The sequence below is a fragment of the Clupea harengus genome, chromosome 3 (genome assembly GCF_900700415.2).
Source record: "Clupea harengus chromosome 3, Ch_v2.0.2, whole genome shotgun sequence".
Lineage (NCBI taxonomy): Eukaryota > Metazoa > Chordata > Actinopteri > Clupeiformes > Clupeidae > Clupea > Clupea harengus.
In genome coordinates this window covers 17,653,231-17,670,730 of record NC_045154.1, presented here as the reverse complement: position 1 = coordinate 17,670,730, position 17,500 = coordinate 17,653,231, and the positions used below count along the sequence as shown (strand labels likewise).

Sequence of the window (17,500 nt, the reverse complement as noted above, 5' to 3'; positions counted from 1 at the left end):
CTGAGACGCATCTCTCGCTAAATCGGCTCGTGAGCCAGGGGGCACTGCCAGGGGGCACTGCCAGGGGGCACTGCCAATCCATTTCACTGCAGGTGCCAGAAGGTACAGAGAGACAGTCATGTTCGTCTTGCTGATTCCATTAATTATGTGGCAAACAATCTCTGTTGGATTTATCTGCTCCACTCTTAGCGAATCAAATATTAATGCTGTTATTTCATGCGACTGCGAACGACAAAAGGACTGCGGCCTGACTTTAATTACATTTTACAATATGTCTGACACCACATAGCTTAAAGACTGTTTTTTATATGTCCAACTAAATTAGATTTGGGACACTTGTTCCCATAGGTGATGTAAACACTGACCTTATGGTTACTTATTGATTAAAAATGAAGCAAACATCTGTGAATATTTACTACAAAGCCTCATTCACCAACTGGGGAATGCCACCCCACCCCCACCAAAAACATCCAATCCAGATCCAATCCAATCCAACCACCAACATAAGGCATAGGAAGATTGTAAGAGAGAGAGAGAGAGAGAGAGAGAGAGAGAAAGCATGAGCTGGATGGTATGGAGAGAGAGAGAGATAGAGAGAGAGAGAGAGAGAGAGAGAGAGAAAATATGGTATAGCCCTCTATACCATATTCTCTCTCTCTCTCTCTCTCTCTCTCTCTCTCTCTCTCTCTCTCTGATCCAGGTGATCCAGTTGTGCACCAGGTTCCAAAGAGATAGTAGTTCCTCCTGATCAAATGAGTGGAACAAGGCCAGAGAGCTGAGACTCTGGGGAAATCCTTCTATGGCGCAAAGCCAACCATATTTCTGAGCTAATCAAAAAGAGCCAGTTTCATGTGTGTCTGAATGGGAAAGCAGTATTTATCTACTCTCAGAGAGCTTTATGTCTGTGCCACGTGCCGTATATATAACACCAGCACAGTCACCATATCTCTCAGAGAGCTTTATGTCTGTGCCACGTGCGGTATATATAACACCAGCACAGTCACCATATTTCTCAGAGAGCTTTATGTCTGTGCCACGTGCAGTATATGTCACTGCAGTGAGCGACTTTTAAATTATTTGAGGGAATTCCAGAACTGGGGAAGGGCTACATACAATTAATGGATCAGGTGACAAATTCATATTGGACAAAAAAATTAACTTCCCCACACAACACCAACACTATTGTGAATCCCTAAAGCAGCAATCTAATTCTGATTAGATCACATGCAAAAACATACGTCTAAACCAGAGGTCGCCAACCTGTCGATCGCGATCGACGTGTCGATCTCGAAGACCTTCCCTGTCGATCTCCAAATTATATATTTTTTTAAATACAGAAAAAAAAAAAAAAAAAAATTGAACATTTTCTGAAGTGTCTTCTGAAATGTTTTCTAACGGACTTCGGAAGACCAACGTCAGAAAAGATCTCCGCCTGATTAATGAACGCCAGCTATTCAAATCTGAGGAAGTCCGTAGAGTTGATATGAACGTAATCACCAACGATTTCTCACAAATTCAGGCCTTCCCACTGAATGCCCCTTCTAAAGCAGCTTGCACACTGCCCCGACAAACGCCAACATTCTCCAACAAACGCCAACAAACACCAACAGTTGGGTCAGTGTGCGCCAGCAGTTGGTGTTTGTTGGTCATTGTCGGAAGAGTTCAACATGTTCAGTCGGACTGGGTAAAGTTGCAGAATGTCTGACCAATGTAGAGAGATTTCCAACATTCTGAAAGCTCGTCTGACAGCTCGCAACTAGGCTCAACTCGCGTGCATAACATCCTCGAGCTCTCTTGGATGTCGTTGTTATCTTGGTTATCGGCCAGTTTGTTAAATAAACCGATATCCTAAGTCTATTTATAGATTAACTTTATGTATTAGCTTACCCAAATGAGCGGTTTTCAAGACAGATATTTGTCTATTTTAACTTCTACGACTCGTTTAACACTGCAACGTGTTTCTAAATATTAATATTAATGTTAAAGGTGACGTTACATGAGTAAGTTTGCGCTTATGTTAGTTATCGGCCACTCCCACTTCATTCCAATTACCGTGTTGGTTTTCGAAATATTAATAAGCACGCATACTGTCGTATTAAAAGTTTTGGCACCCTCTGAGGCTGCATGATAATTTACTCTGTCTTCTCCAAAAAAAGATCACAGTAGTATATTATTCATTTTCTATTTAACACTGAGTACTGGGGTGTTTTCCAGACAAAGATATTTAGTGTAGCAGTATTTGAAATCAAATCAAATGTGAAAAATAGGCTGTGCAAATATATAGGCACCCTTATCATTTTCATGATTTGAATACCTGTAACTACTCAATACTGAATAATTGCAACACATAATTAGTCTGATTAGCTTGTTAAGCCTTCAATTCCATAGAAAGGTGCATTCAATCATTAGAAAAACGATCTAAGGTAGCCAATTGCAAGATGTGCTTCTCCTTGATTCTCCTCTGAAGAGTGGCAACATGGGGGCCTCAAAACAACTGTCAAATGATCTGAAAACAAAGATTGTCAGTGTTGTGTTGTAACTTCAGTTGATAAGTAAAGCAGTTCATATCCAGCCTGCTCATTGGAAATGTGTTTTTTCTTGTTCATATTGTGTGCGGTTAACAAATATTTTCCTTTTTATGTTGCACTGAAATTAAGTGATTTAGTGTGTTCTTGGTAACATCAATTTGAAAGCTGGACCAAAGTGTTTAATTTCACTCAATTACAATTAGGCTAAATAAAAAGTTAAGTTGTAAGTACAGTCTGGACAGTCTTTTTCTCTCAACGCCTCAATAGGTAGATCTTGCCTGTCACCAAGGCAGAGTTTGTGATCTTTGGCCAAAAAAGTTTGGTGACCACTGGTCTAAACCTAATGGAAGAATCAACTGACGCAAACTCATTTTGGAATTGAAATGGAAATACATGGAGGGATCGCTTCAAACGTATGAAGTTTTTTTTATCGAGAAGAAATAGTTCTAAAGATTTTTGGATATGAGCAAGCAATACAATCCGAGCTGTATCTCCTGCAGTCAATATACTGACCTCAGATGTGAGATCATTACAAAAGCCAGCAATATTTCAGTTCAGCCCTGAAACAAATAAAGAAAACCTCAAATATATTATAGGAGTTAGAGTTTGAGACATAGCACTAACGGTGGGGAATATTTATTAGTAATGTTTATTTATCACCACAACAGAAGCGAGTCAACAAAAAAAACAATTGGACTGTCCTTCCTAAACAAATGTTCAAAGGTCAAAGTTCAGTCTTCTCGTAATATGTAATAACCATTGCTGTTTGTTTTAGCCTTCTACATTATCTGTCCTTGTTTCATTATTTATTTTTTATATAAACGTTTGTGTTTGTAGACTGCGTAGATTATTATTGTACACTGCAGTCATGCCAACAAAGCACATTAAACTGAAATTGAACCGAGAGAGAGAGAAAAAGAGAGGGAGAAAAAAGAGAGAGAGAGAGAGATGAGGGAGAAGGGAGGATTTGAGGGAGGACATACACACTCATTTGAATTCCTCCCTTCATCTCAAGAGATGAAAAAATGTAAATCAGATCAAGGTTTGCCAAAATGGAGGCAGAACTTACTCAACAAAGTTCAGTGGGCCCTCTCATATTTTTCATTAACATTTTCTAAAGCAGCCGCCATGGCTCGGGGGTATCTGCGCGATGTATAATGTTCAGTGTTCAGTGCCTTTTTTTCGCCAAAATAACAGCATCTATCCGTCAGCTCACTGAGAAAACAGCTTAATTTGCAGAATAAAGGTCAGGGTTTGCATTTTCATCCAGGACTCTCGTATGGAGAGAGCATCCAATGGAAACTAACTATCTATCCACGTACTTAGCAGTCAAACACTGTCAAGTCCAGACTCCACATAATAATACAGTAATTTACTTGCATACACAAAAAAGTCAGTTTTCTTCTCCGTCCTTAGTAGATGACTAAACTTAATTAGTAACGCCGTTAAGAGGACTCAGATGAGCGTTCACTGTCCCCTGTCCCGTTAAGAGGACTCAGGTGAGCGTTCACTGTCCCGTTAAGAGGACTCAGATGAGCGTTCACTGTCCCCTGTCCCGTTAAGAGGACTTCACTGTATCCTGATGGACCAACCAACAGCGCGTTTCAGACATTCTGCTCACACTCCAAACATGCTATTTTGTTAGTATAATCTTCAGACCAGCTTGTATATTCTTTTCTGGGTAATATCAAGATGGCACTGTTATTATTACCCCATGAAAAGCTTGACTAAATCAGTGTGTTGGTGCTTACTGAATTCACACCACTATTCAAAAGGCCCCACAGCTCCAACAACAAAAAACAAATGCAAAATCCCTCAAAAAATACAATATTTACACAAGTTCACAAGTTATTTTTCAAACTTCAGCAGGTCTCCTGTAACACCCCCAGGATCATCAAACCCAAACCCGCTGCGGTGTTGTGCATGTGGGTCTTCCTCCCTGTCAGCCGCGGTTGGCTCGGAGGGGGACGGTCGTGTTCATGTCCCGCCCTGCAGCCCTGCTGGCCCTATCACTCTTCTGCAGGGGGCGCAGCGGCAGCTGTCATTGGCTGAAGGGAGCGCAGGAGCAGCAGTGATTGGCTAAAGGGAGCGCAGGAGCAGCAGTGATTGGCTGAAGGGAGAACAGCGGCAGCAGTGATTGGCTGAAGGGAGAGCAGGAGCAGCAGTAATTGGCTGCTATGCAGATAAAGCTGAGGGCCAACAAAGGCCTAACGCAGGCATAATTTACAAGCCCCTGAACAAACACTGAACACCTTAGACTGTAGGGGTGGGGAAAAAAAATCGATTTTTCGATTTCTCTCGATTCTCTCTAGAACGATTCTGTCTCGATTCAGAAAAGTTCATAATCGATTTTTGAATAAAAAAAAATAAAAAAAATAATATATTTTTTTTTTTTTTTTTTTTTTTTTTACACATTCATTTTGTGTTGAAATGCAAGCTGCATCGATTATTGCATTGTTCATAGAAAGTCATAATTGTAACAAGGAAAAACTTTTTCTCTAATAAAAAAATAGATCTGTTGATTTTCTTTAATTATCAAACACAAAGTAGGAAGTGATTTGAGACTCTGAGTAGCAAACTCAAATGTTTTAAAAATTGAGATGCATCGATAATCGTTTTATCGGTTTAGAATCGAGAATCGGTTTTGAATCGAATCGTTGACCTCTGAATCGGAATCGAATCGAATCGTGAGGTGCCAAGAGATTCCCACCCCTATTAGACTGCCCATTGTCTGACATCGCATTCTTTGCCAGCACTCTCCAAACTCGCTCTCTCTCTCTTTTTCTCTCTCTCTCTCTCTCTCTCTCTCTCTCCGGCTCTTTCTCTCTCTCTCTCTCTCTCCGGCTCTTTCTCGCTTTCGTTCTCCCTCTCTTGCTTGCTCTACCTCTCTTCATTTCATTCTCTCTCTCTTTCCTTCTCTTGTTTGCTGGCTTTTTCTTCCTTTAATTCTCTCCCTCCCCCCGTCTCTTTCTCACTACCTCCATCTCATCTACCTCCATTTCATTCTCTCTCTTTCCCCCTTTCTCTCACTTGTTCTATTACCCTTGATTTAATTCTCTCTCCCTCTCTCTCTCTCTCTCTTTTCCTCCCCCCTCTCGCTTACCATATCTATCCATTTCATTTCTCTCTCCCTCTCTTTTCCTCCCTCCCCCACATTTTTATGGCTGCTCAGCTCTCAAGGAACTTTCCTCCAGTCAATTATTGAAACAACCAACTAAATCAATTATGACATTGTCAGTCTTTCAAAGTGCCGTGGAGTGCCGTGGAGTGGAGTGGAGTGGAGAGGCCTGCTGGACTGGATCCCTGTAGTGGTGGCGGCGGAGGCTCGAGCCTGTGTGAAATCTCACGCTCTCCATCACGCCAATCTGGGTCAGAGCCAGATCGCAGACACAGATGCTCTGCTAAACTCCACTCCACCACTCTACTCCACTCCACTCCACTCCTCTCCTCCCCTCTCCTCTCCTCTCCCTCCTCTGCTCTCCTCTTCTCTCCTCTCCTCTCCTCCCCTCCCATCTTCTCCCCTGCTCTACTCTACTCTCCCCTCCTCTCCCCTCCCCTCCTCTCCGCTCTTTCCTCTCCTCTCCTCTCCTCCTCTCCTCTCCGCTCTTTCCTCTCCTCTCCTTCCTTCCTCTCCCCTCCTCTCCTCTTCTCTCCCTCCCCTTCCCTGTCCTCCCATCCTCTCCTCTCTTCTCCTCCTCTCCTCCTCCCTCATTGCATCTTGACTTCCTCACAGATGTTTCTGGGCCAGGAGCTAAAGCCTTCCCACTTCCTCAGTGCTAATGGTAGGAATCAAAAAATTACTGAGCGCAGCTTCAGGTTCATTAAAAGCTGATCCAATTTCCTCCCTCCTGATGCCACGTCTTTCCTGCAAGGCTGATAAGGAAATGTTGTCGTAATTGTGCAGTCGGACTGCATCAAAGTTTGTACAATGTTTTTTTTTTTCTAGTTTATTTTATTCTGTTTCTATTTTACTTGATGTCCTACTGATGAAAAAAATCTCCTTCTGCAGACATTCATTTAAACTATGACAACACCACGTCATAATAAACTTGAAGAATGTGCAGCTTAGCAACATGATGCATTAGCTTATAGCAACGGCGCGGGCGCACTTGGAATGTTAAATCTCACTTGCAACTGTAGCGCTGAGAGATAAGCTGCAGCAGAATGCTAATAAAACAAATTTAAGCAGGCGCCGCTATGCACACTTATCCACAAATAATCATACACTCAATTATACATTTAAACATTTGCATGTCTGATTATTTCAGCACAGCACAAACACTACTCACAAACGCTCAACTTGACAGAAGTTTTGGAGGGGAATCTGAGGCACGTAGGGTGCTTTGGAATACCAATCTGTTTTGTCCTTGGGAATTCCTCCCTCCGTCAGCAGTCAACAGCAGGGCTTCTTCATTAATCAGCACTAATTAAGTGTATTGATTGAGGCAAACATCTGAATTTACAACTGAAAGGGTTTACTAGACTGTGAACTGGCAACACTGCAGGCAGATTGTGTACGGCACACAAAAACAGAGAGCAACGTTTCCCCTCCACCCTTGGGAGGGAAAAAAAAGAAGAAAGAACGACTGGCTGGAAAACTAAACAAAAAAAAAACACAAGTCTTTGACTTGTTTCTCATTATGGTCTCAACATAAATCGTCTCCGAAGGAGCAAGGAGCGGTGGACAGCAGGAAGCCCGGTGGCCGCTGGGAGTCGGGCAGAGCAACGCGCCTTCATCCTTCCGTCCGCCGTGGCTCGTGGGGGATTTACGCTTGACGTTAAATACCACCCTGTCCAAACGCACTACGGCGAGATCACACCCTTCACATTTCTACAAATGGGAAATTAAGAAGGGCGTCCACACACAGCACTTTGAATTAGAGCTTTGAAGCCGCAGCGGATGACAAGGGCACGTTCCGAGTGGCCAGCGAGAGTCCAAGAGACACGAGGACGTCACAGGACTTTATTCTTCTGCTCTTATCATTTTCCCTCACGCTTCAAGAATGCCCCAGACATGTGTCATGAATGTCATGTTATGACATTGATTTGTTGAAAATGTAATGCTCAAGTTGAAGAAGACAACTGTAAAACTTTTAATATGTAATTAAGAAAACTGATAGATCTGTTATTTTGGGGGATAACCACTCACTTAAAAGACTTTAGCAACAGGCAACTGATGACCGTATACCCAACAAGAAAGCTGTTTAATTAGACTAAAAGCTTTGCTCTTTGGGACCGAAAACAAAAGCTACTTTATTGCATTGCCAAAGTACAGTTATGACAAATGACTTTTTGACAAATTACTATAATGCAGTTTGCCCGGCAATACATGCATGGCACGCATGAACACACAACACACACACACTCATTCACTCACACAAACACACACACACACACACACAGACACACACACACACACACACTCATTCACTCACACAAACACAAACACAAACACACCCACCCACACACACACACACCCCTCACTCACACAAACACACACACACACACACCCTCATTCACTCACACACACAAATTATTAAAAAAACTCTAATTAGCGACATTGAATCTTCGTTCCAGTAAACAGTTAATGCCTTGCACTTTATCTAGCACAAGCAGTCAGTAGGCAGTCATGTGTTTTATCCCCTGTCTACCTTCCTTTACCCCGCGTCCGTCTGCACTGCATAAACCGCACACAAAGTGCACTTCTGCACGGGGTGTTCAGTGAGCAAGACTCTGCGGGAGAGTGAGTGTTCTTCAGACAGGTACCCACGGGCTACTGTGTGCAATACATTCTCATCCAAACACACACTCCACCTAGGCCAGCTCACCAGGCAGCGCGTGTGGACCGCAGGCAGTACATTTTGTATTACTGGTGAGTGGTTGAGCCCTAAACAGACACGGCAAAATGCTGAACTCAGACTCTACATAGATGGATTCCACATTTACATTTAGTTTTATCACAGCCAGCGTGTCGTACGCCATTTTCCTAACTTAGGAGAGAACCTGTTGTTCTACCGTGTTATGGTCAAGCTGAGACAACTGAGGAGAGAACCTGTTCTTATACCTTGTTATGGTAAAACTGACATTAGACAAATGGAGGAAGCAGGAATATGAGTTCCCTGAATCATTAGCATCTGCCTGGTGTAATGGTTATATATCCTCGAGCAGTACTGTGTTAACTGTCAAGTCGATTTGATAGAGATGGAAGTTTGAGCTCAAATGTAGTCGGTGATTTACATTATATTTATTCATTTTTAACAACAGCTTTTCTCCTAAACAGCCACAATCTGATGAGTTTATTCCCCCTCGGAATCAAACCCACGCTCTAAAGGTTCATCTGTCATTCTAAAAAGAGCAGCGCTGTATACTGCCCATCGCCATATACCTTGCTACATTCTCTCCGGCAATAGTTGACCTCCAAGGACATTCTACACTGCCAACACGAGAGCTCATTAAAACTCCATGCCCTGACAGCGACGGTAATGATATCATTGCATCGTTTAGGCAGCTCTTAATGCCTCCCCTCTCCATTTTACCAGCTCAAGTCTGCCTCGCGAAGGCTGCGCTCCAACACCAACGCATGTTGGCCCCGGCAAGAGCAGGTGCCTCAACACCGTGACTGAAAAAAACATAAACACGAATCCACAAACAGCCTCGATTGGCCATTTTACAAAACTTGGCTCATGTTTACAACTCTTTCAATTCCGCACACAGCAGTATCATTTCGATACACCCACTGAGTTTATTTTCAAATCGCACTCATTCAATTTCAATCAACACCATGTATACACAGAATGTCTTAATTGAGTAAACAAACCCAATGAGAATCTTGGTTCAATTATTACGTGCACAGCACTTGGCAATATGCCGATGCCTTGCTCAACAGAGCCACCTGCTGACGACAAAATTAAAATGCAGGGTAAAAGAACTTCATGTATGAATTCTACTTAATGCGCCGGAATCAATAGCGATTCTTTCCCATTTTCTACGCCCTCTGTCGTGAAGGACGAGCGCTCAACAAACGACAGGCAACTATGAACCCCAGTTGGTTTCGAACAATATCCCGAGGGTGTTGGGCCTATTGCTTTGCAAACAGTGGCATTACATCATAAAAGTGTGATCATTAAAATTAAAACAGAATCTAATCAAATCAGACATCAAGGCTACTTATCCCATCCCTTGTGTAGCCTACGCTGTAACTGGAAAGTGCTAACTAATCTCATAGTTGTATCTAATGGGCAACCAGCTCACCAGTCTGTATGACAGGTTCTCATTAGTTCACGAATGCACACTTCTTGAAACTTAATGACGACACATGGGGATGTGCAGCTCTATTTGATGTGACTACTGACTACTGCAATTCTACTCCATGCACACCAAGCCATTTGCTTAGAGGGGAGGAGGCGTTAGAATGTGCTATTCTACCCGCAACATTTTTTTTTTATAAGGCCAGCCATTCGTTATCTGATAGGGAATCGATCATTGCAGAGGAAAAAACAGCGAGCATTGTAGTACATGAAGCATGGACCTCTGAGTCTCCGAATAGCAGGAGACCTATGAGATAAGCTACATAATAAGTGTGCAATGTATAAGCGGTATCGATAGCTTTTGGTGTAAAAAGCATATTCAAGACGACAATTCAAGGACAATATAAATCACTTTTCATCAGTAGATTCCACAAAACTGCATTATTGTCACTGCTTGTAGAGTTCAACTTGAGACCAAATCAAAACATGACATCTAAACAACGTGCCAACTTCATTCTTTAGCCTATGCGCATTTCGGTTATCCTCTAAATCAATGTTGTAGCCTACTTGTTTATTGCAGTTCTAATAATACTGATACATCACAATATTAAAACAATCCAGTGCAAATAATCTTAACCTCCCAATAACTGGCTGCTGGTCAACTGATAAAAACCAGTCTCTCGGAATGCCTGTCTACATGTCCGTTCTGCTGCTAAGCATGTGACTACTATTTGCAATATGGTATTATTGTTGTCATCTACAATAAACGTCGCCATAGCTGGGGGGTTTTTTTGTGTTTTTTTTTTTTTACATTTGTTAATTTCACTGTCGATATTGGCTGCTACTCAATGCAATGGATGGCTATCCTGTTCCAACAAATGCAAGCAGTAGCCGACAAAAACCTAATTTTACAGTACTCCACATTATAAGTCTAACTTGTTGGAGAAAGAAACAGAAAAACATAAACATAGGCCATCCCGGTGCAAGAGAATATGAGAAGATTGTAGTTGAGGGGAAGACGGCAAGCGTACGTTTGTAAGTAATAATGATAAACCTACCCGCGCTGTGGCAAACTGATTCCCTTTTCAATCAGTTTATAATATTCGCTCTGTCATTCTCCAGATGAGGGGAAAACCGTTGTTGTTCTCATGTGTAGACAACCGTGAGTTTGCCCAGACTTGACGTGTATTAATCTGCTTTCAACGCTCACAGGCTGACTCCGGTAGGCTATGTGATGCGTCAAACGGCATCCCTCTCCGATCTGCTTGCTCGCTCTCCGCTGCTCTCCCAGTCTGTCTGAAGCGCGGCCCGTTTTAAACTAACGTGACGTCACACGCAGCGGCGCTGAGGAAGACAGGGCTCGGAGGAACTCGGAAACTGGGAATTCTTTTTACAGTCTGTTTTCAGCAGTTAGCTTTCACCTGATTTATCAAAACAAATGATATATGTATAAATGCATAACATGTCCGGTTGCTTGAGTCATACATTTACACTAAAGTGATTTCTACACCAGATTAGGCCACTGTAGATTTACAGTAGTTTAATGTGGTTATTCACTGATAAGTAAAGCTAAAAATGAATGTGCTCTTGTAAAGGAATGTTCTCTGCCAATTTTAAACTTCAAAAACATTCATAAACAATACTTCATTATGCCCTGACTCGCTGACTACGCTTGCAATGCATGAAAGCCTATGTACAGTTAGAACAAATGGCCAGTTGGAACACCTTCAATAACTTACAACCACAGCAAGCTTAACCTGTGATTTTTGCTCTGCACGCTTAGTAGTCTCATCTTTAATTTTTGAGGATGTGCACCTCTCCAGTCTGAAGACATTGCCCAAGTTGTTTTGCATTATTAAGCTTATGAGGTGACCACTTCCCTTTCACGTTGAATAGCTTCTTCTCCTTCTATCACAGTTAAACTGAGCTTGGATGATTGTGACCTTTAACCTATGCACTTAAAAATTAAATTTGAAGACTTGATGGCTTTCATGGTTATCATGGTATGGAGACGAACGTGCAAGGTGGTCAGGGTACAGTTGTAACACGCTGGACCAACCAATAGTGATCTTATCCCTTCTTTAAGTAGACAAGCAAAGGACATTCACACTTTCTGTTAATAGTTTTTGTGTGGTAGTGCAAAAAGGCAAAAATTGTACCAACTGTAGGCTACTCAGTCTACATGGGCATTCATTAAATGTTCGACGCAATGTATATTATTATGGGATATATACACGATGTGGGCCAAGTTAAGTTTTAGTGTATTATCTCAGCTTCGAGCTTTGTGGGTGAGAACTGGTCCCATTAAAATCAGAATGCTAACTTCAACAAACCTTTTACATTTTTGGCATTTTGTTCCATCGGCTGCAGCATTAATTGGATGGATATTCATTTTAATAACTTCAGGTGGGTGCTGGTCCACCTATATGCTAATACAGTAATTAAAAAGACCTCCACACCAGGTCACAGGAGGAACACTCCTGCTGAGGTAAGGAAAATATGAGTTTGGGCTAAATTGTCCACTGCGCTAATGCTAAGCCCTTTTTCACAGCTTCAGGCTAGCAATCTCTTTTGGGATTGTATTTTAATTGCGCGGCAGGGGGGAGGAAATTAACGCAAAGCTTAGCTTAGCAACTAAATGGTGTAGAGCGTTCGGGCATCACGACCACAGAAAACCATGACTACAGCTTTCTCAACCCCTGCTGATTTCTTTAGGATGTCCTCGAGAAGAAAGTAACAAATAATCAATGGAATTCGTTTTTTCCTTTTTTAATTTGTATTTGACATGAAAGAGCATTAATACACTTTGCACATTGGGGGGATAAAAAAAAGCATATTTTATTCAGTGTTATTACTTTTAGATTCAGAAGGGCTACCCAGACTTAGAAGCCCAAGAAAAAAGCCTTGAAGTCCTAAATTGGCACTTTTAAGGTGAACAAAAAGTCTAATACTCACATCATAGCCTACTGCATGATTCAGCTAATCAATTTCTATAGCAGAATCCTCTAGTCTCGATCAACATAGGAAATATGAAATATCAAAATCTTTTACTAAGAATACAAGGCTCACACATATCCCATGTTGGGAATAGTGTTGTGTATGCTAATAAAGTCTAACTAAAGACCATTTAAACATAAGAAAAATGCAAATAAATGATTGTTGGGTCGGTTACTGTAAACATGTATTATGAAAAGTTATTACAAACTGGAGTCATATAGTCAAGCCAGAAAGTCTGCAAACCCCTTTCACCTTCTCCACGTTTTATTACGTTACAGACTTATACTACAATAGATTGAGTTCATTTTTAGCCTCAGATATCTACACACAATAGCCAATAATGACAAAGTGAAAACAGGTTTAGAAAATATGCAATTTTATTTTACTGACAAAAATAGGTTATTTAGGGGTTACATATCTGTACACACCCTTAGCCTAATACTTATTTGCTGCAACTTTAGCATCGATTACAGCTTCAAGGCGTCTTGGGAAAGAAGCTACAAGTTTGGCATACTCGTTTCTGGACATTTTTGCCAATTCCTCTTGGCAAATCCTTGCAAGCTCTGTCTGGTTGGATGGGGAGCGTCGGTACACAGCTGTTTTCAGCTCTTTCTACAGATATTCAATTGGATTCAGGTCTGGGCTCTGGCTGGGCCACTCAAGGACATGCACAGATTTTCTCCGAAGCCACTCCTTTATCGTCTTGGCTGTGTGCTTCGGGTCTTTGTCATGTTGAAAGGTAAACCTTTGCCCCAGTCTGAGGTCCAGAGCGCTCTGGAGCAGGTTTTCTTCAAGGATCTCGGTGTACCTTGCTGCATTCATCTTTCCCTCCATCAGGACTAGACGCCCTATTCCCGCAAAACATCCCCACATCATGATGCTGCCACCGCCATGCTTCACTGTAGGGGTGGTATAAGCCAGGTGATGATGCTGCCACCGCCATGCTTCACTGTAGGGGTGGTATAAGCCAGGAGATGATGCTGCCACCGCCATGCTTCACTGTAGGGGTGGTATAAGCCAGGTGATGAGCGGTGCCTGGTTTCCTGCTGACGTGACGCTTGGTATTCAGGCCAAAACAAATTTTGGTTTCATCAGACCAGAGAAACTTGTTTCTCATGGTTTGAGAGTCCCCTAAGTGCCTTTTGGCAAACTCCAAGCGCTCTTTGATGTGCCTTTTACACAGAAGGGGCTTCTGTCTGGCCACTCTACCATAAAGGCCTGGTGGCGTGCTGCCTGGATGGTTGATCTTTTGAAAGGTTATCCTATCTCCACAAGGAAACGCTGGAGCTCTGTCAGAGTGACCCTCGGGTTCCTGCTCACCTCCCTTGCCAAGGCCCGTCTTCCCCGATTGCTCAGTTTGGCCGGGCTGCCAGGTCAAGGAAGATTCTTGGTGGCTCCAAACTTCTTCCATTTACGAATGATGGTGGCCACTGTGCTCTTTGGGACCTGTAAAGCTGCAGAGATTTTTTCCGTACCCTTCTCCAGATCTATGTCTTGACACAATCCTGTTTCTGAGGTCTGCAGATAATTCCTTTGACCCCATGGCTTGGAGTTTTTTTGTTTGTTGGCAATCCCCAATCATGTCCAATCAACTGAATTTATCAAAGGTGGATTCCAATTAAGTAGTAGAAACATCTCAAGCAGTATCAGTGGAAACAAAATGCACCTCAGCTCACTTTTGGGTGTCATATCAAAGGGTGTGCACACTTGTGTGCATATGATATTTTACATTTGGATTTTTAATAAAATAGCACAAATGTCTAAAAACCTGTTTTCACTTCGTCAGTATGGGCTATTTTGTGTCGAATTGTGAAGAATCAGACAAAGATTGCGGTCTTGCCAGGCAAAGCATTCACCACCATGCACCTAGAAGAGGAAAAATATAAAAAAGTTAGAAAACAGGATTCAATCAGAGTATTATGCATTCAGTCAAAACGTACAGACATTTTCAGGCTGATATGATTACAGGTACACTCAATAAACCACCCTGTTCTATCAACTAGGAATCAACACCCCAGTAAAACACTACCAGCTGATTAATAGCCATTTGTATAGCCATATTATATCTGACAGAGTTTAAACACTGCATAAATTATCTTTTTGTGGCATATGTACGGAACCATCGCACAGGGAACCCGATTTCTTGACAGGCCCTGTCGGCAGGCACCAAGTTCACTCTGCGTGGCGTCATAGGCTGCGGTACACTGCTCAGTACCGCAGCCAAGCATGCCAACCACACATGTATGGACACACGGGGATCGAACCTACATAGGGTACAACCCCTCTTGGGTTCTAGACGTCCTCTTTAACCATTGCACTATGTCACATTCTTGGTAGAACGAGAGATCAGATCAATTAACATCTCGCTCAATCAGCGATTAACAGCGGTTCTCCAACCCATTAGGCTGGATCACATGCCGCTAATGGTCGCTGCCAGGCATCATCTAACTCACACATGAAAACATAACAGTGTGTGTAAATGGTCCTGCATGCTTACCTAGATTAATATTAATTTAAATACGACTTAGCTTCAGTCAGTCTTATTCAATAGTGTAAATTTCACTCCTGAAACACTCTTCGCAACAAGATACACAGGTCGGTCCTTTGAAACGGGCAGTTATTGCCTGACCACGTATTAGCTCTCCTATCCATAGATTAGTCACACCGTGACAACTTTATTTGTAAATTATCAAAACATAGTAAAAATCAAAACATTATACCGTACACAGCCTGAAAACGAACGAAAATACAAATGGCGCTTAGCGCTAGCATAAACACACTTTCATTCACATGTTCATTCACAATTTCATTCTTTAAGTAAAACCAATACCTCGTTGGCTGCTTGTCATGAAAAGACGTTCATGAGTCCAAAAGATTCTTCCAAAAGTCTTTTTGACTGTTTGCTTTGGCTTCACATGTCTAGCCTTGAATGGAAATTAACAGAACCTCGTGAGACATCTGCGCATCCGTATCCGTCCAGATGCCAAAAAAATGAGGTTTGTCACTTCCGCTAAATGGAGCAGCGCATTCTCGCGAGGTGCGTTATTTCGCGCCTCATTGTATTTGAACTGTAACAAATTAATTACTGCTATGAATTTATGTATGTAATACATTCATTTACTCCATGAAATTATGGAAATTCATTATCAATTAATCATCACTTATGCATCAGAAAATAGAACATTTATGCAACAGCGCTTACATTAACGAAACTTTTTTTTTTCATCATGTCTTGATTTTTATGAATGGAAAAAACTATGCATAAATTCAGAATATTTATCGGGGTACACAAACAAAAACGTATCCAATGTATTATGCCTCTAATTTCTGCATGTAAATGCATTTTTCAATGAACATTTTTAATAACTGAAAAGATGAGTTTTCCAAAAACATTATATTAAAAAAAATATATATAAATATAGCCATAAATGTCGGAGTAATGTGTTGAGCTGCAAAGATTAGCAACCCACATCACATCGACGTATACCATCATTTAACCAAGATATCTGAAATAGAACCATAATTTCAGTTTAAGGACACACACTTCCATCTAACTGTGGGCAATCGGGGAGCATCTAAAACAGGCTTGAGCTTCAGCTGGAGGTTCTAAATCAGTGTGTCTGTACACTGGATGGCTGGTTCATTATCCTTCATTATCTTTGATGTCGATTCAAGAAGGACACTTTTATTTGGCTACTCTTTTTCTCTTTTCTGTAAATGTCTTGCTCTGTTTATTTTCAGTCTGCCTGTCTTTTTTTGACTAGCTTTTTTAAGGTCCTCATCGCAGCGGGCTGTAGCCTGACCCACAGGAAGATGGAAGTCTGTATCTTTAAGGTCCTCATCCCAGCGGGCTGTAGCCTGGCCCTGGTCCTCATCCCAGCGGGCTGTAGCCTGACCCTGGTCCTCATCCCAGCGGGCTGTAGCCTGGCCCTCAGACAGGGAGTCTGGGGCTTGTGCCCCCCGCTCCATGCTGCTGGGGCAGTATGTTAAGGTCTTGTTGATAAGATCAAAGCCTTGATTTGAGAGAAGTGCTCCAAAGCGCCTCCGCAGGATGTTGTAGGGGTGCTCTGTGAAGGTCGTTTGCTTTTCTGCTGGAAGGTCACTGTAACCAGGCCTGATCTTCTGACTAGGGGAGCCCAAATCCTTAAGATTTCTCTTGGTCTGGTCAATTTCAGACTTCCCTGGAAAGAGAGGTTTCTGAGTAAATAGCTCACAAAAAATGCAGCAAACAGACCACATAGAGAGAGTTTAAGAGTTAAACAGAGTTTAACACAGACGCATTGTGAAAGACCATATTATAATTGTCAGGTGAACCACCATTCATATAATATGCTACAACAGGACCTATACACATTGGCCAGAAGGGGGAGACATTTGCTATGGTGAGCCATGCGGTCCGGAAGACAGATGTAAATATTTCGTGACGTAAGAGACTATCTCCGGACTGTCCACCACCAAGATCCACCCATCCATGATACCACACAGTACACAACCTTGGTGAATAGATTTTTTTTGTCCAGCTGTTGTTGCTCCGTGACAGGTTTGTGACATTTCTGCATTTAAGGCATAAATTTACCTTTCCTTACAATGTCGGAAGTAGCTTATATATTTTTAGCTCATCGTTTGGGTGGGAGCTCCACAGCAATCTGACTATTCTAAGTTGATTTACCAGCGAGCTGACATCAAATCACTGCTGTCGTTTATTCTTTAGTGTTAAATAACGCATCT

The 17,500-nt window shown here is 42.0% G+C and overlaps 2 protein-coding genes and 1 non-coding gene across 3 annotated transcripts in view; 1 reads left to right on the top strand and 2 right to left on the bottom strand.

The window, feature by feature from the left end:
- megf11 (multiple EGF-like-domains 11) overlaps nucleotides 1-11,117 on the bottom strand; it is a 171,685-nt gene extending 160,568 nt beyond the window's left edge. Inside the window, exon 1 of the mRNA XM_031564811.2 lies at nucleotides 10,834-11,117. The gene's annotated coding sequence lies outside the window, so the exon portion shown is untranslated. The remainder of the gene's footprint in view (nucleotides 1-10,833) is intronic.
- Nucleotides 11,118-14,880: 3,763 nt separating this feature from the next.
- Nucleotides 14,881-15,009, bottom strand: LOC122132825. The gene has a single exon (XR_006152337.1).
- A 2,113-nt stretch (nucleotides 15,010-17,122) lies between these two features.
- The window catches only part of map2k1 (mitogen-activated protein kinase kinase 1), a 20,372-nt gene continuing 19,994 nt past the window's right edge, over nucleotides 17,123-17,500 (top strand). The window contains exon 1 of the mRNA XM_031564810.2: nucleotides 17,123-17,312. The gene's annotated coding sequence lies outside the window, so the exon portion shown is untranslated. The remainder of the gene's footprint in view (nucleotides 17,313-17,500) is intronic.